Source organism: Portunus trituberculatus, chromosome 37 (assembly GCF_017591435.1).
Source record: "Portunus trituberculatus isolate SZX2019 chromosome 37, ASM1759143v1, whole genome shotgun sequence".
Lineage (NCBI taxonomy): Eukaryota > Metazoa > Arthropoda > Malacostraca > Decapoda > Portunidae > Portunus > Portunus trituberculatus.
Window position 1 is genome coordinate 32,101,228 of NC_059291.1, and position 20,000 is coordinate 32,121,227.

Here is a 20,000-nt window from a genome sequence, read left to right on the forward strand (position 1 = left end):
AAGAGGCTGAATGAAGGCAAGCTACCAGCTAGAAAGAAAGATAGAGGTCGATAGACAGAAGTTGAAAGAGTTTGACTAGGCCAGGTAAAGGCTGGGAGGCACAGTTCTTGGAGAAGAATAGGAGGAATGCTATCAGACCATAAGCCTTCCGGCGATTTAGACCAGCGAAGGCACGAAAAAACGTCATTGTGAGTTATTTGAATAGGTAGCAGAGAGTAGTCAGAGAGTGGAGATGGAGAAAGCCCTGAATCATCCAAGGTAGAGCTTTTAAGAAAGGTTGGAGTAAAGGATTTAGCTATAGGAATAGATGAAATGGCAGTGGTGACATCAGAATGATCTAGGGAAGTTCATTAATTTTGCTTTGAATACTTAATTTATAGATACCTTCGGAATTCTTCCTTTTTTGTGTTCTTTATTATTCATGCAGTGTTTACGCATCCAGAAAAAAAACAAAACGGCAAACAAAGAAATCAATGGAGAGAAATGCGACGTTGTAGAAGGAGTGAACATGAATAATCTGGTATCTTAAATTTGCATGACTCTCTCTCTCTCTCTCTCTCTCTCTCTCTCTCTCTCTCTCTCTCTCTCTCTCTCTCTCTCTCTCTAACCCGATAGCAACATCAAGAACACTTTCTTATTTATCCTCCCTCTACACTTCACCTTGTGCTCTATTTCCTGTTCTTCCTCGATCCTCCCTCGTTAACCTTCTCCTTCATCTCCTCCTTGGGGCACATCGGCATAGTGCAGAGAACGCCCAAGCGTCCTCGGTAAACATGAAAAGACCCAAGGACTATGAAATAACCAGAAGACCAGAACTTCCTCCTCCTTTTACCTGCTCCTCCTCCTCCTCCTCCTCCCTCCATGTCTCTAGTGACTTGGGACGAAACGCCTTAAGGGTCAAAAGGAACCCACTGAGAGAGAGAGAGAGAGAGAGAGAGAGAGAGAGAGAGAGAGAGAGAGAGAGAGAGAGAGAGAGAGAGAGAGAGAGAGAGAGAGAGAGAGAGAGAGAGAGAGAGAGAGAGAGAGAGACGATTGGGATTATTCAACAAAATGAAAAGCATTGTTCTTTTGAAGAGTCGCTGGAAAGTAAAATAGTCTTGAATTTTTACGTATAATATTCAAAAGTTTTTATAATATTCATGAGAGAGAGAGAGAGAGAGAGAGAGAGAGAGAGAGAGAGAGAGAGAGAGAGAGAGAGAGAGAGAGAGAGAGAGAGAGAGAGAGAGAGAGAGAGAGAGAGAGAGAGAGAGAGAGAGAGAGAGAGAGGTGGTTTGGGTACTATGGCGAGCAAAGGAGCAGTAAGTATTCGAGGACAAGGAAGAGGCAGAGGAGTACTTCAGGAAGGGTCTATGTTGAAAGACCTACAGTTTTCTTTACACCTTCTGAAAAAAAGGGAAAAAGAACAAAAAACGGAGGCTGAGGAGAGTAGAAAATAGGAGGAGGAGAAGGAGGAGGAGGAAGAAAGAAGAAGGAGATTAAAAGAATACACACACACACACACACACACTACAAGACGAAGAAAGGAAAAGATGGATTTAGTAGAAGGAAAAATAAGAACACAAGACTAAGAAGGAAGAAATAAAGAGAAAAAAAAAACAGAAACAAATAAAAAAGAAGAGAGACAAAGAGGGAAGGGAGAAACAAGAACAGGAGGGGAAAAAGTGAGGGACGAAAAAGAATGAAGAAGGATGAGACAGTGGAAGAAGAAAGAGGAAGAAGAGGAGGAATAGGAGGAGGAAGAGGAGGAGGAGGAGGAGGAAGAGGAGGAGGAGGAGGAGGAGGAGGAGGAGGAGGAGTCTAGTTAAAGAGACACTCAGGATATTGTTGAGGCGATGTGTTGATATATTCTAAGCGACATTCTCTTTCTCTCTCTCTCTCTCTCTCTCTCTCTCTCTCTCTCTCTCTCTCTCTCTTCTCTCTCTCTCTCTCTCTCTCTCTCTCTCTCTCTCTTACGCATGTCCCGTTCATCTTTTGGCTTATTCATCCTCTCTCTCTCTCTCTCTCTCTCTCTGGTCCTTTTTCTTTTTTTTTCTCTCTCTCCCTCTTTTTATCAAGCATTCCGCCTGTGTTCACTGTTCTTCGTCTACTGCGCTCACCCTTCCTCTCTCCCTCTAGCTTCCTCCTCGTTTCTCTTATCATTTTTCGCTCCCTTTACAGACCCTCCACTATCTCCAAACCTCCATTCCATCTGTTTTTTTAATTCTTCTTTTTTGCTTCCTTCTCTTCCTTCCTCTTGTCATTGCAGTACTATCTTCTCTTCCTCTTCTCCTCTCTCTCTCTCTCTCTCTCTCTCTCTCTCTCTCTCTCTCTCTCTCTCTCTCTCTCTCTCTTCTCTCTCTCCTGCCTTCAAGAACTAAGCCTCTCCCTCCCCTTATCTGTTAATTCCCTATTCCATTACATCTTACTACCCTTCATTTTCCCTTTCCTTCTTTATCACCTCCCGCCTCCCAACCCCTCTCTCTCTCTCTCTCTCTCTCTCTCTCTCTCTCTCTCTCCAGGCGCCGTGTTGAAGCAAGTGCACATTCCAAACATTGACTCTTTCTGTGATTAAGGGAAGTAGTGGAGTGCATATTACCCAACATTAATAAATTACGTTGGACACACAGGCGGCACCCCGGTAATTACAGTTTGTGTTTGCCTGTGTAAATTATTCCCTTGCAAATGTCAATAGCACCATTGGGCCAATATTTGGGCGGCAAGTATGGACGGAGAACATGGGAGTCAACAAACAGCGGTCGTCAGTGGTGGTGGTGCTGGGATAACTAATGATCGCTGGCACCTTTTTTCACTATTGTTTTGTTTTAGTTTTCTTGTGTGTGTGTTCTCGGGGGGTCTCTATGTCTCTCTCTCTCTCTCTCTCTCTCTCTTGCCACCGTTTATCTGCGTAGTTTTAAGAATAGACGCCTCAATTACAGTGATGTTATCGTGATTGCTGAAAGAATCCACAGACGTATCAAATTAGTGATGCGTGAGGCTCAGTGTCCCTAGGCAGGCTGGGAAAGGGATCAAAGAGCAAATCTTCCCTCTATTTGGATGAATATTTTTTTCGTCTCCTGTCAATTTTCCTTCCTATGATTAATTCTGTATGTTGAATCACACTAAGTCAGCCGATGGTAGATCGTTGTGGGTTATGTGTAGCGAAAACCAAGCCGTCTGTCAGGAGCCATAACACATTTAATCTTGTTTTTTTTTACGTAAATATATTAAAATCTAGTCATAGTTTATAGTGATGTGGTAGTTGTCGCAAAAGTCGTGCTCCTTTTTTTATGCAAGAGGGAAACTAGCCAAGGGCAACAAAACATTATAAAAAAAGGCCCACTTGAATGCAAATTCCCTAAAAGACTGGAAAGGAATTAGCCAAAATTCAGGGATAAATGTCTTGAAACCTCCCTCATGAAAGAAGTCAAGTCGTAGGAAGATGGAAATACAGACCCAGGCCGGAAGTTCCACAGTTTACCAGAGAAAGGTATGAATGACTGAGAGTACTGGTTAACTCTTGTACTATTAGAGAGTTGGACAGAGTAGGGCTGAGAGGAACTTCTTTTTGTTTATTTATTTTTCATTCAGAATGCTCCAAGATCTGATGAAGGTAAGTCACTATGAAGTAGTTCTTGACATAATCCTATAATGTTTGCTGAATTTGCTATAAACTTCTCGCTATCCATCCTTCCGTCTCTCTCTCTCTCTCTCTCTCTCTCTCTCTCTCTCTCTCTCTCTCTCTCTCTCTCTCTCTCTCTCTCTCTCTCTCTCTCTCTCTCTCTCTCTCTCTCTCTTGTTAACAGTTCGCATGTATTAATCTTTTCCTTCCTCATTTTTATTTTCTGATCATTTCACTTCAACATTAACCAGTTCATATTTCACGTTATTTTTTCTTTCTATCATTCTCCCTCTTTAATCCTTCACTGATGTAAACATAAATCCTTTCTCATTATGACGTCATTTTTTTGCAAGCCTTCACTTCTATGCGTGTACCACAGCATCTATTTACATTCTCTATTATCTCACCTTAGTTTCTACAGCCTTATTGCTTTTTGTTATTTTTCATCTTATTCATCCATCACCTTGATATGTCTTTTCATTTTTTACTTTCATATTTTTCTTCTTGTATTTCCTCCATCCCAGTGCTCAGCTTATTTCACTTTCAGGTAGCGCTGGTGGTATTGCATGTACCTCGTGGACTCTGACGATCACATCACTGGGAGAGGGTTTTGCCAATACCTTTAATGTTTCTGGAGAATGTTCCTCTATACCATATGGTTTCTCACCTTTCATCTTTTCCTAGGATACACTCTGGAATTCTGCATCCGGGTCTGTTTCTCTTCCTCTTATGACTTGTGCTGTTGTGAAGGAGTACTACACTTCTCAAGAAATTAATCTGTCATTTTCTACTTTTTTATGTCTGTTTGATAGAATGTTTGCAGGTTGTGGTCATTTTCTTCTAGTTTTTCTTTCTCATGCTGTCTTTTTGATACACAAATAAAGATGAAGACAAAAATTAATATGAAGACGAATGTTTTGACCACCACCACCACCATCACCACGATCACAGCAGCAGCAACAACAACAAAAAAAAAAAAAACAAGAGAAGGAGGAGAAGAAGAAATAAAATAAGAATATAAGTAACAACAATAGCAACAACAGCAAGACAAGGAAACTTCAGAAAAAAATAGATAAAGAAAAGAATAATATGACGACGAATGGAGTGTAAGAGCTAAGGAAGGTCATGTATCTCGCTCTCCTTTGTATATAAAAAGTACACAGAACAACTCAAAACACTCTTTGCTCCTCCCCTCCAACGCTCACCACGGTTCACAGGAGCGCTGAGACTGTTCATGACAGACCAGTTACTTTTTCCACTTTTCCAAGGCGGCTTTTGCTCAATCTTCCGATGATGCAACCTCGCGTCACTTGCAGAACCGACGCGACTTCCTAGTTCATTCTTCTTTTGGTGGACGCCTGCCGCCTGCCTCGGACGTTTGTGACAACACTCATCTGTACCCGCCATCTGGCCCCTACCTCCTCCAGCCTTCCGCCTCGGCTTACTGTCCAGGGGTAAAAATGTGGTGCTGTTTCATAGGATAAATTCTAACCGTTGACTTTTCTTATTTTCTTATGCAACAGGGAGCTCAGATGACATCTTTCTTGTTTGACCTTATATTCTCTCTCTCTCTCTCTCTCTCTCTCTCTCTCTCTCTCTCTCTCTCTCTCTCTCTCTCCGAATAAAAGTTTACAATGAAGTCAGGAAGAAGATCGAAGGAAGAAAAGGAAGAAAGGGAAAACAACTGAAGGGACGAAAAAATAGAACAAAGGATAGAAGGAAAAAGAAAAGAATGTGGAGAGGAGTGAAGAGCAAGGAGTAAAGTAGGAGAGATGGAAGAAAGGAGAAAAGACATAAACAAGGAAAGGGAGAGAAGAAAGAATGTAATAAGGAGAGAGAGAGAGAGAGAGAGAGAGAGAGAGAGAGAGAGAGAGAGAGAGAGAGAGAGAGAGAGAGAGAGAGAGAGAGAGAGAGAGAGTAGGGGGGAGGGAGGGAGGGAATGAATGAATGAGGGAAGATGGGAAGGGAACAAATAAATGAGAAGAGGAATTTCTTAAGTTAAACATACACATGTGCGCGCACACACACACACACACACACACACACACAGTCATGAGCAAACGTTCATGGAATATCTATGAATAAGCAAATATGTGTACTAGTCGATGTGGAAGTAATACACTCATGTCTGTACCCCAGGTGATAAACACACACACACACACACACACACACACACACACACACACACACACACACACACACACACACACACACACACACACTCTTTTTATTCAGTGTTATCAGGTTTAACGTTTTACCCAGCCTGTTTACACTTTTAATTATATTTTGATTTACCTTTTACTTTTTAACGTTACATCATCTTTTGTTCTCTAAGTAATGTGTGAAGGGATAGAAATTAATCAATGCACACTTAAGATTTTATTTTTCTCTACTTTTTTATTCATTGTTATTAAGTGTAACGTTTCACAAAGTTAAGTTTCCCTTCAAGCTTAGAGAGTGATATATTTCAAGTTTAGAACACAATTTTTCAAAGACTTTGTTGATAGTAAAGAATTAATGATTATTTAATGCCTGTTTAGTAAAAGTAATTCTTATTTTTTACGCTATAAATTAGTTTAGTCATTTGTTCAAATAAAGAATAAACGTAAAGCTTCAAATTTTCACCGTGCTAAGGGATAATCTTTTTCTCGTTCTTAACATTTTTTTTTCTGTCGGGCAAAGGGAAGCGGCAAATCCGCTGACTTTCCAACCAAAGACTCCTGCCCCTTCACTCAGAAAAAAACGAGTAATAATGGCAATAATAAAAATAATATCAATAAAAAAAAATAATAGTAATAATAATAATAATAATGATAATAATAATGATAATAATAATAATGACTAGTGTATATAAACGAATGTGCTCTCATCCCTTCACCTAAAAAAAGGGAAGTCGTACTGCTGTGAAATGTAAGATTGCGACGTTTATGGCAAAGTATATGAGCGTTGTTACCATTATTTTGTCTTCCTACCACCCCCTCCTCCACCCCCTCAGAGTCGTTTATGTGTTAATTCGTTGAGCTTATTTCAGGAGTGCTGAAGTAAAAGAGGCGTTGTTTATCACACTTATTCCCTAACTTACTGCCGCAACATACCAACTTGCCAGTACTCTCGTAAAAAAAAAAAAAAAGAAAACGAAAAAATCCGGAACAATAATAGAACGCAGTTAACGAAGATGACGTGCCATAATACTTCGCTCGTCTTCCTTTGTTACTCGTTCTGTTATGTTTTCTTCTTATTGTGATTAATGTGTCTTGTTTTGAATTGATCTCCTTCGCTGAGTGTCACATCTATATCTGTATCTATCAGAGAGAGAGAGAGAGAGAGAGAGAGAGAGAGAGAGAGAGAGAGAGAGAGAGAGAGAGAGAGAGAGAGAGAGAGAGAGAGAGAGAGAGAGAGAGAGAGAGAGAGAGAGAGAGAGAGAGGAAGGAAACACCTGACAAATGTATCGGTTTATAACTCCCTTCGTGTTCCTCTTTAATCTTCTAAATTAAGCAATCCTTCAGGTGTTATGAACTTTTTTTCAGGTCTTCTGGCATGACTTATCATACCACCTCCTGTTGCTGCTGCTGCTGCTGCTGCTGCTGTTGCTATTACTCTTTCACTTCCTCCTTCTCCTTCTCCTCCCCTTTCCTCCTCCTCCTCCTTCTCTTCCTCCTCCTCCTCCTCCTCCTCCATTAAATTTCAAGTCCTCTTCAGAAAAGAAACATCAAGGTAAATATTTCAAGTAGAATGACAGGTAACACACACACACACACACACACACACACACACACACACACACACACACACACACACACACACATACCATGACTTCCTATTCCGCGTGACTGAGTGACTGGCGCATTATACATTATTTCGCAGGTTTCTCCAGGGAACAAGATGCCAGTCAGTGGACGGCGTCTGTTGCAGCTGAAGACTAAATGGTAAATGTGAAAATTCGGTGTGACAAACAAATGTTTCATTCAGTCACTGGTTGCTCCCCGATGTCTTACCAAAGGTATCTTAATATTTTAAGTACTGGAACACATTTATATCTTAGAATTTTATTGACATTAGGAAGGACTGTGGAGATCAGAAGATTAATGGCCACAGTCTTCACTATTTTAATCCTCCATATGCGTTTCTGAAGCTGTATAAAATCACCAAATAGTAACCAGAATGAATATGGAAACGCGTCATGGTACTGAAGGAGTTAATCTGCAAGGCAATAACTGAACTACATTTCTCTTACAATTTTACTGTTATAATGCATTCAAAGTGTGTGGCGCGTTGTTCACAGTAGGATACAAAAGACTTTATCAGATTGTTGTGATAGGCAGTCTTGCTCCCGCTTCCTTTATTATGTATATTATTTTCTGATCAGAGTTTCATTTCGTGATGTTCATACTCTATTCTGGTGTTGAATTATAACTTTGGGGCTGTTTTTTTTTTTATAGCGTGAATACGAAAAAAGGTACATAAAGTGTAGTTAGAGAGGAATTCCGCTTCCTACAGTATTGTGCTGATTTTTTTTTTTTTTTTTTTGTAGATTTCTACTCAACAAACATTGTGTTCCTTTTTTCACTTACAAACGAAACAAAAGTCTGCTACACACACTACACGGTGGTTTGACGACATTTTTACATCTATAAGTCACGGAATCAGTTATGTAACCTTACAATACTCCAAAAACCAGATGTCACGTCACTACTTTACTTTACCTTCGCTCTGTCAATTTTCATATTGTCTTTACGCAATCAGAAACCTTCGTTTTAATTCATGAAACAACGTCAGAGAAATTTAAATGACTCCATGCCAATATTGAGAGTTTCGTGAAACACAAATTACTACAAGATTAAATCCTGCAAAAATACAAATTTCACTAGACAAATACAGCGGAAGGTTCAACGTTTCTCAGGATTGTCACTCTTGTTGGATTAGAGTAAATGCAACGTTTTATGGCAATTCAATAATGTTATTATTCTCTATTACATTAGACTGAGAGGTAAGAGATTCATGTGATTTTAACGCCGGAAAAAATCATTACATAAAGAATCAAACCCTTCAATACTGGAACATATTTTTACCTTGAGATTTGTGTACGATTAGATCATTTTATTAACATTAGAAAAGCTTCATTGAGGTCAAAAGATTAATGGCCAGAGTCTTTTGATAATCTTAATGAGTTTCTGAAGCTGTATAAAATTACCAGATAGTAAGCAGAATGAATATGGAAACGAGTCATGGTACTGGTTGGGCTAAAGTAGTAGAAAATAGAGGTGTTCAGTACCACAAATACATAAAGTGAAAGGTAACTGTTTCGCATAGTCCGCTAGTAACCAGACCAAGGACAAAGACAGAAAAGTTTCGAAGAACAAACTGAAGGGCGTCCTGTTGAGAGCAAGGTGATATACACTCCTCTGTGCCCAACTGATCATTACAGTGTTAATACTTCAGGCACCCACAGAGATTTTTTAAAATTTATTTATACCATGTGGGCTTTTCACGGGAATTTCTGGGCTGAAGGGGGTACTTTATGTGGCACCTCCTATCTCAAAGCTTACCCGCTCGGAAACCGTTGCCCCGAGTGAGGAACCCCAACCCAAGGTAAAGAGAAGGAGTAAGGTAGTTTCATGGGGGTGCGGGAGATCCAGAATGCGTCTGGTCTGCGCATGACGTCACGGCTTATACAGACTACAGGTTGAAAACCACTGCACTAGACCTATTACAATTTTAAACTTAAGAAACATATACTTGGTAATTTTCCTCCAGTCACGTCCCACAAAGTGATGAATTATGGATTAGCCTATACACAGATAGTGTGTTGAGTAATGACCTGTGACCAATCATAATACAAAAGTATAAGCCTACCAAACATGCAGATGGTTTTCTGTTAAACTTCCGTTTTCTTCCCCTCCCCCCTTCTCTCTCTCTCTCTCTCTCTCTCTCTCTCTCTCTCTCTCTCTCTCTCTCTCTCTCTCTCTCTCTCTCTCAAAAAGTTAAGATAATTGGTTTCATCAACATATGATTCTAATATACGAGTAAATCAAAACACACAACCATCACTCTCTTTACCTACCACGTTCATCCCTTTTTGGAATATTCCGTCCAAGCGTGATGCCCTTGTTGGCAGAAGGACAAAGACAAATTCAAACGAGTTCAAGAGTAGAGTACCTAAATGATGCCAAGCGTAGAAAAAAAAAAAACATCGTACGAAATGCGTCTTAAGAAACTCTGGACCTCCCTGCGTGTTTCTGTATTTCCAACTCCTTATGACTTGACTTTACTTAAGGGAGAGGCTTCAAAATATTTCTTTCTTTCTCTCGGTTAACACTTTCGGACCTGCAAGGGAACTGGCTACTAAATGGGTCTTTTTTTTTTTTTTGTTGCCCTTGACCATCTTCTCCCTCTTATATTGAAGACAAAAAAAAATATATATATATATATATTCTCAACAACTAAAGAGGCGAAGTAACATCAGTGTTTAAAATCATCAAAGGCATTGACAACATGGACTACAGTAAACGTTTCACGATAGACTATTCAAATCACACACACACACACACACACACACACACACACACACACACACACACACACACACGGTCGAAACAACACAAATTCCCTTCTCACTGGAACTAGTATCACAAACGTCAACGTGTCTTCTTTACCACCACCATCACCTCTCCTCCTCCTCCTCCTCCTCCTTCCTATGTTGTGTGAGCCATCCGTATCGTACTTCTTTCTGCTAATAAGTCTTGTCTTACATTTGTCCTCTTCCATCCCTTCCTTCAGTTCTCTCTCAATCTCTCTCTCTCTCTCTCTCTCTCTCTCTCTCTCTCTGTAAACGACGGAAGAAATGGAAAGCAAATGTAAAGCAAATGGTCGGGATGTGCAGCAGAAGAAATTACGAGAGAGAGAGAGAGAGAGAGAGAGAGAGAGAGAGAGAGAGAGAGAGAGAGAGAGAGAGAGAGAGAGAGAGAGAGAGAGAGAGAGAGAGAGAGAGAGAGAGAGAGAGAGAGAGAGAAGTCTGGGATACTATAACCCTTCAACCTCGCTTGTTTCGTTCATAATCGCCATAAAGGATCCAACACTAATGGTTATTGTTCTGTGTTTACTGTCTGGATTCCTTTAAGGGAGGAAAGAAATCAAGGCCTAATCCACACACACACACACACACACACACACACACACACACACACACACACACACACACACACACACACACACACACACACACACACACACACACAGTAACGATGCTCTTTATCAAATTTTCCAGCGCAGACAAAATCTTTCTCAACAGGCAACTAACACTCAAATTTCCTTCATCCCTTAGTCTATATTTCCTTTTTTTTTTCTTCACTTATCATTTCTCTTTATAGTTTTTTTTTTTTTAATTCTGACGTCGTAAATAATCACCAACAATCATTTCGTTGAGATGTCTTAATTAGCTACACGAACGTTGAAATTCTCCAACGTGTTAGCTTCTCTTTTTAACTGACTAGGATTACCACAATAAAAGAAGCGAGAGAGAGAGAGAGAGAGGTAGAGAGAGAGAGAGATGGAAAGAGAAAGGAGTAGTAAACACACATACATTTTCTAACCTATAAGCCTGTAGAGTGAATAAAAAAAGTACATAGGAATAAACTGAGAAACAAGGAAAAAAGATATACTGTGAGAGGTACGCGTGTGGGAAGTGTGTGTGGCAGGATGATGTATAAAATGCTACAGGTATGGTAATGATATGGTGAGGTGTGTAGGGAGAGTAGGCGGTGCTGCATCACAATGAGACGTGGGGAGGTGAATGAAGAGACACTGCAATACTTGGGAGAACTGAAAGCGTGGTGTGCTGTGCTGTGCTGTGTTTGGAAAGATAGTGTGTGTGTGTGTGTGTGTGTGTGTGTGTGTGTGTGTGTGAGTGAGAGAGAGAGAGAGAGAGAGAGAGAGAGAGAGAGAGAGAGAGAGAGAGAGAGAGAGAGAGAGAGAGAGAGAGAGAGAGAGAGAGAGAGAGAGAGAGAGAGAGAGAGAGAGAGAGAGAGAGAGAGAGAGAGAGAGAGAGAGAGAGAGAGAGTTGAAGAGAGTCATAGATGTGACAGAAATATGTCAACGTGCGAAGAACTGATTGAATGATAGAAATTTGCTATTTTATAAGGAAACAGAAGAAAAATTAGCATCGTTTTGTTTTTGTTATTTTATTCACAGGTTAAATTACTTCCAATAATAAGAGAAGGAGGGTGTGATGTGCTACAGGAGGAGAGGGAGGCTCAGGGACCACGATGGGTGTCAGTCACAAAGGCGGCAAAGGAAGCGGAAAGGAGGTTACGACCAGCACCGGCTCAGTTTTGGTTTACCCCAGACCGGTTTCAGGTATAGCCAGGTTGAGTTACATGCGGGATTGTGAGTCTCCCTCCTTCCTCTTCTTCTTCTTCCTTCTCTTCCTCCTCCTCCTCTTCCTCCTTCTACTCCAATGCGTCCTTCACTATTTCCTTCTTCCTTCTCGTCCTTCACTATTTCCTCTTTGTTCATTCTTCTCCTTTATTATTTCTTTCACTTCCTCATCTTTCTTTTTCACTTTTTCCTTCTCCTCCTCCTCCTCCTCCTCTTTCAGTATTTCCTTCTTCCTCATTCTTCTTCTTTATTATTTCTATTCCTCATCTTCCTCATCCTTTTCTATCACAGTTACCTCCTCTTCCTCCTTCTCCTTTTCCTCCTTCTCCTCCTTCACTATTTCCTTCGTCCTTATTCTTCTCCTTCATAATTTCTTTCTTTTCTTTATCCTTCTCTTTCACTTTTCCCTTGTCCCCTCGTTCTCCTCGTGCTATTCCTCCGCCTATTTCCTTTCTTCTTATACAATTTCTTCACTATTTTCTTTTCCTCCTCCTTTCTCTTGCTTCACTACATCCCTCCTCCTCATTATTGTCCTTCACTATTTCTCTCTGGATATCCTTTTTTCATTATCTTGTTGTTGTTGTTGTTGTTGTTGTTGTTGTTGTTTTGTCGATGATAATGTTATTGATGCTGTTGTTGTTGTTGTTATTATTATTATTATTATTATTATTATTATTATTATTATTATTATATTATTATTATTATTATTATTGTTGTTGTTGTTATTATTGTTATTCTCTATACAATTCTATTTCATATTTAATTTTCCTTCCTCCTCGTCGATACAAAATTTGTTTTTCTTTTCCTCTGCATAATAAATAGACACAGTAAATCTCTCTCTCTCTCTCTCTCTCTCTCTCTCTCTCTCTCTCTCTCTCTCTCTCTCTCGCTAATTCATCATTTCATTATATTGGAGGGAACACCAATGAATTTCAAAACCATTTCTCCTTCTTTATTCTAATTGTCTCTCCTCTTTCTTCCCCTCCTCCTCTTCCTTTCCCTCCTTCTCCCCTTCCTCCTCTCCCTCCTTCTCTTCTTCCTCCCCGTCCCCCCTTCACCCTTCTCTCATTCATGCGTCCCCTCGTCAACATCTGTCCTCCCTCCAGTGTGGCTCCGGCTTAAGCGTAAAACCCTCACATTAAGAGAAAAGCCAACAAAAAAGGGGAAAGCGCAAGAGTCTTTCTTAAAAAGGTATAATATATATATATATATATATATATATATATATATATATATATATATATATATATATATATAATTTTTCTGTGTGTGTTGGCAATGAAAAAGGGCGCGTAAAGGATGGTGGAAACGTACACAGAAACACACACACACACACACACACACACACACACACACACACACACACACACACACACACACACACACACACACACACACACACACACACACACACACACACACACACACACACACACACACACAGGTACGCACGCAAGCAGGCATACCTTTGATGGCGGATTAATATATGAATAAATAAATAAATAAATAACATAAAAAAGTCCTCCACGGCAAATTATTTTTTCTCTCTTTGTTGCTGGAAATTTGGATGAACAGGATTCCAGTAAAGTGAAAAATTGCACCCACATTTCACTCTCATTTTTTACGTTTTTTTTTTTTATCAAGATTCTTTCTCTCTCTCTCTCTCTGCACTTTTCCTCCCTCTCCGTCTCCCCCAGCCCGTCATTACAGAATTAGCCCCGCCGCTGGCTCCAGGCACTACCGCCGTCGTCGTTGCCGCCGCTAGCATGTTAAATCAACTCGTGGCGTTCAAGTACAAGCGGAAAAATGCGCCCCAAATTTCACGACTGCCTCTGCTCGCCTGTTGATGATTCACAAAATATCGGAGCCAGAAATCTGCCCTTTGCGGGAATGTTTTAAAGCGAGGGAACGGCGCATGCGATAAACGTGGGAGAGGCGAGGTGACTGTGGGCCGGTGGGAGCGATGGGAGGGGGGAAGGGTGAGTGCTGCGGTGGAAGTAAGCTGGAGAGAGGGAGAAAGGGAGGGTGGTGGGGGATGAAGTCTGGGAGAGGAAGGGGGAGACTGCGGTATGTGAGTGGTAGTGGTGTGGAGCGTCGAGTGTGAAGGGAGAGGGGAGGAAGGGGAGGGGGAGGGAGAGTGAGCTGGAGACAGGTGTGTTGAGTTACCTGAAGGCTCTCGCTTGCAAGCCAGCCAAGTGATAACATTGTCGTCAAATTCTCCGATCTTGAATGATCGTTTTCCTGAAAATAAAAGCCGTTTTTCAGTCACCAGTCTCGGTGATGGTGTCTGTTTTATTTGACACCGACACATCTAGTTGTTGCCTCTCTGGAAAAAAAAAATAAAATAAAATAAAATAATATATATATATATATATATATATATATATATATATATATATATATAAATATATCATTGACACAGAAAAACATTTCCGAGCGCTGCGGACAGGATTCGAACCTGTGCGGGCAGAGCCCAATGGATTTCAAGTCCATCTCCTTAACCACTCGGACACCGCAGCTTGTTTATAAAATCACAAGATAAGTATTTATTAAAATTTACCAATCACGAAATGTGAATATATATATATATATATATATATATATATATATATATATATATATATATAACTATATCCCTTTATGAGTATCGTCAGATGTGTTGATCGGTGAGCGGCAAGCAGCATGTGTTGATGGCATCCAGAATGATAATGGATCGGTTAGTAAATCATATTCTTGAGCTCTATATATGATGTGCGTGACTTGATGGATTCTGTGGGTAGGTGGAGTTGCTCTGGCACACTGGCATCACACCTGAGGTACCATGGCAACAACCAGAGCACAGACATTGTACTTTGTATAAGTCTTATTATGTTGCTCAGGCAACCTTGCACTTCCCGATTTGGCTCACTTGGGTCAGTGGCTCAGCGAGGATGTAAGGCCGGCGTATCGCGTGAACCTCAGACTCGGGCGAGGCAATCCCGCCGAGTCGTTCGTCTTGATTACAATTGGCAGAGAATGTCTTAACACTTCTTCATTAGAGTCACGAGACGGGGAGTGTGTTGACTCCTGCTAGTCAGCGTGTTGTGTCAGCTGAGATTGATTTCTCGGCTCCCAGCTCTTTAAGGCTCAAGGAGAAGACGTATTCTGGTTTGTAAAAATGTGTTAGTGTTCGTGTGGGTGGAGTTCTATGGAAAATATGTGATATACTTAAAACACGTTAAAGCTACGTCACAAATGTGAAGGGATGAGACAAGTGACACAACTGGATAATGCAAAAAAACTGATCAAGAAAAGTTCTGCATACTCCTTGTTTCCTTCCTAAAGAAACCTCATTCATGAACTTGGCATGTTTCCTTATAGTTTTAATTTTGTCTCTGGCTCCTTCTTCTTACGTATAAAAGCTATATCGTTGACGAATTGTAAGCTTTTCATATACTGAATAATGTCTTTAGCCTCAAATGTCAATAACCACTCTCTGAGACGAAAAATGGCCTAAACTCAACGATAATAAGTCAACAAGCGAGGAGTGGAAGTGCTGTAGTGAGGGAGACTCCTTCTGCACATTATCAATAAATCAAACGGTAAAAAAAAAAAAAAAACTTAACCTAAGAAATCAGGTATTGGAACATCTAAATTTCTTAGTCTTCCTTTGTCTTTACACATTAAAATTGCAATATTCTGTGTGTGTGTGTGTGTGTGTGTGTGTGTGTGTGTGTGTGTGTGTGTGTGTGTGTGTGTGGAATGAGAGAGAGAGAGAGAGAGAGAGAGAGAGAGAGAGAGAGAGAGAGAGAGAGAGAGAGAGAGAGAGAGAGAGAGAGAGAGAGAGAGAGAGAGAGAGAGAGAGAGAGAGAGAGAGTGTCACTTGCAAGTAAAGATGAACACACACATGAACAGAATCGCTCCATGCCACAGTGAACAATTTGCCATGGCAGGACACACACCTCGGGGCATCACACTCTACCTTGTTTGCTGCTTTCAAGTTGTGTTCCATTGACTTCTTCCTCCTATTCCTTCCTCCGTTTTTTTTTTCAATTCTCTTCTTCTCTTCTTTATATTGTCTTCACGCTTATTATTATTATTATTATTATTATTATTATTATTATTATTATTATTATTATTATCATTATTATCATTATTATTATTATTATTATTATTCTCAACATTCATATAAACATCACTCGGGTTTTTTCTTACTTTTCAATTTTTACTATTCTTTTCTTCTTAATCTTACACATATATAAATTAATAGGTTACTCTCTCTCTCTCTCTCTCTCTCTCTCTCTTCACTACACACACACACACACACACACTCTCTCTCTCTCTCTCTCTCTCTCTCTCTCTCTCTCTCATCACACACACACACACACACACACACACACACACACACACACACACACACACACACTCTCTCTCTCTCTCTCACACACACACACACACTCTCTCTCTCTCTCTCTCTCTCTCTCTCTCTCTCCAGCCGTCCCCCCGGGTAACGTGGAGGCGCGAGACATCCTTACTGGATACCTGACGAGGTCGTTAACAAGACTTAGCGACGGTCCTCGGCAGGTGCTCAAGACTCCTAAGGTGCGACGGCGGCAGTTTGACTCACGCTTAACCTCTTAGTCTTTGTCTGCCTCTGTTAAGATTCCCATTCTCTCTCTCTCCTATTGCCGCTGCTACAACTACTCTGTCTCTCATCATCTATCTCTCACTCTCTCTTTCTCTCTCACTTGTGCCTCGTTTATCTGCCTTTGGTGTATTTATGTCATTTCACTATTTTAACTATCCTATTCCCTTCTTGCGTCCCGGCGAATTGGAGTTTAAAGGCGAGTGTCAGGTCATATGTGTATACCGTCGTTTGATGAAGGTCGTCCGTCCCCTTGACTCCCCAGCCCGTAGTTTTCCAGGTTAAGATGAATATAAGCACGGTGCCTGAACTTTAGATCCCTGACATTATCTGCTCACAACTCTCTCTCTCTCTCTCTCTCTCTCTCTCTTTTCTTCTCTTCGTCAACCTTAACCTCGCCACCAACGCCACTGTACCCAGCTCCTGTGATCTCTTTCGTTTCCGTTTGAGCTCCGCTACTCCTGCTCTCTCTTCCTGCTTTCTGCCTCCTATCCTGTCTCGCTCTAATGTTTGCAGTATCTCAGACCTGCTAATATCTCGTGTTTTTGTTCATTCGTGTGCTTGCTCCCGTTAGTTTTTCTGCATGCTTCCTGTTTTACTTTCTGTCTCATTTTCATGTTTCCAGTAAAGATTTGTTGATTGATAAAACATACATGGAAATACGCAGTAGTAGTAGTAGTAGTGTGGCATGGTGGTATAGTTTGTGCCTCTGTTTCCCGTTGTTCCCATTTCCATTCCTTGCCTGTTTTTTGTGGTGCGTTGTTTTGTGCCTCCGTTTATGAATTGAACTTCCCAGTGATCCATTTGTGAACGTCATGGGGAGAGTGGGAGTGAGAGAAATGGAGCTGAGACCCACAAACCACACGAAAGTTCGATTTCACCTTTTGTATCCATAACTGGTCATAAAAAGAAAAAAATGGGAGAAAAATTAATGCATGAAGGCACATTTTCCCTCCCTACCTCTCTCCCTTCCTTCCTTCCTTCCTTCCTTCTCACCACAGCTCTTTTCCACCTCTCCGCCCCCTGTGCTTGCTTTACCTGCCGCCAGCCTCACTCACTTGTCCCCCTCCCCCTCCCAACACCGCCTCCTCTTTACCCCAGCAGGGCGATGGGCGGCCTCAAGGCACCCTCATGGGACACATAACTTGCCTCAACCTCACTAAAGTTAAACACCGTCGAGGCGGTCCTGGCAAGGCGGGGCGGGCGAGACCTGCTTCCCTGCAGAATACTTAAAGAACATTCACTCCGTTCACGATGCAGAGCGTTACGACGGTACACCCACACAGGCACCCGCTCGCACGCAGGCACAGGCACACGCACACGCACACAAACACACGAACACACATACACACACAGACACAGACACAGATAGACACACGAACACACAGACACACCCACCCACACACACACACACACACACACACACACACACACACACACTTACGACAGTACACCCACATAGGCGCCCGCTTGCACGCACATGCACACGAAGACACGAACACACACACTCACACGAACACATAGACACACACACACACACACACACACACATGGACACATACACACACACACACACACACACACACACACACACACACACACACACACACACACACACACACACACACACACACACACACACACACACACACACACACACACACACACACACACACACACACACACACACAAGGGGATTAAGCACTCTGCCATCTGCGACCCCTATATTAGTCTGGAATATTTTGACTTATGTACATTATGGCTGAGGAAATGTTCTGGAAAAGAAAGAAACAAACTATAATAGAACAACTCTGGACATCTAGCAAACTATAATATTAAGGATTGAATTGTATCTATAAAGGATATATTAAAGGAAGAACTAATAGTCATTGGTGAAGGCAGCAGTACTGAAAATAAAACGTAGAGACAGGATACGAAAGGATGAAAAAATGCAAAAAAAAAAAAAAAATGATAAATAAATAAATAAATAAAGATAAAAGAGAGAAAATAAACATACATTTAAAGAAGCAAAACGACGAATGGATCCACTGCCTCACAAAATTAGAAAGGCCTGCACTGTGTCCCAAGCCAATAGTAGCCCTGCCTCTCTCCTTCCCCGCCACACCTTCCCTCCAATTTTCCCATAAACCGGCACGTTATGAGCACAATTACCCCTCGTCACATCGATTCACCGTGCAGAATGTCGGGGAAAGGACTGCCCTGGGCGAAAATCAGCCAATAAAACCACCTGAGGCTAATCACCTGCTCCCAGCCGTGACCCATGAGCTGCGCGCCAGGGGACAGAGGCCGCCTGATGACTGTTAACGGGTCAATAGCCACAGCGGAATCAATACACGTCACGACGCCTCATTAGCCGCGGTTACTGGTCCACAGAAGAGGCTTTTGGGTAACGGGCATGGGAGTCCGATATATGAGAGGAGATTGATATACAGCAGGTTATATGGCGGTGGGGTTGTGCGTGACAGTGTGTGACGGGGAAACGGTGTATGGTGGCCACATTGATGGGATATTGATGCTGGTGAAGGCCGCTGGTGCACATGGGGAGGGTGGGTGAAGGAGTACTGGCGGTGAGGGAAGAATAGGATGTGGACAAAGTAAAGTTATTTTTTTGTTGCTGGCGGTGCATGGAAGACCTTCGATCCACAGACTCACCAAGGGAAGAAAAGATCGTTCCATATGAAAGGGAGGAGGCGGGGTAAAGTCACTAGGGTACGTGTAATGATGTGTGCCGCCAGAACGTTCTCTATCTTGTCCTGTTACATATTTTCAGCGTCCTGTCTTTACGTCCTCTGTGTCTGTAGCTTTCTCCTCCTATGCAAGCGTGTACCGTGAAGAGAGAGGGTGAGTCCAGCGGGCATTACGAGGTGAAAATGAAGACAGTTGAAGCAAACAAACGCACCCAAAATTGGAAGGTCTCTTGTTTATTCTGCTTGTTTATCTGTCGCTGTACTTACTGGTCTTGTATTTGGATGTCAATCACGTGGATTTTGACTCTTTTTTCCTCAGCAGTTTTCATGTTTTAATGTCAAACACTCCTTGAATAAAATTGTAGTAGTAGTAGTAGTAGTAGTAGTAGTAGTAGTAGTAGTGTAGTGGCAGTGGTAGTGGTAGTGGTAGTGGTAGTAGTAGTAGTGGTGGTAGTAGTGTAGAAGTAGTAGTAGTAGTAGTAGTAGTAGTAGTAGTAGTAGTAGTAGTAGTAGTAGTGGTAGTGGTGGTGGTGGTGGTGGCAGCAGCAGCAGCAGCAGCAGCAGCAGCAGCAGCAGCAGCAACAGCAATATTAGTAGCAGCAGCGGTGGTGGTAGTAGTGGTGGTGGTGGTAGTGGTGGTGGTAGTGGTAGTAGTAGTAATAGTAGTAGTAGTAGTAGTAGTGGTGGTGGTGGTGGT

At 41.6% G+C, this 20,000-nt stretch overlaps 1 long non-coding RNA gene and 1 other non-coding gene across 2 annotated transcripts in view; both read right to left on the reverse strand.

Moving 5' to 3' along the window:
* LOC123514038 overlaps nucleotides 1-20,000 on the reverse strand; it is a 208,787-nt gene that overhangs the window by 109,446 nt on the left and 79,341 nt on the right. The window lies entirely within an intron of this gene.
* On the reverse strand, nucleotides 14,409-14,490 carry Trnas-uga. Its single transcript has one exon. It is a non-coding gene; the product is annotated as a tRNA-Ser (tRNA).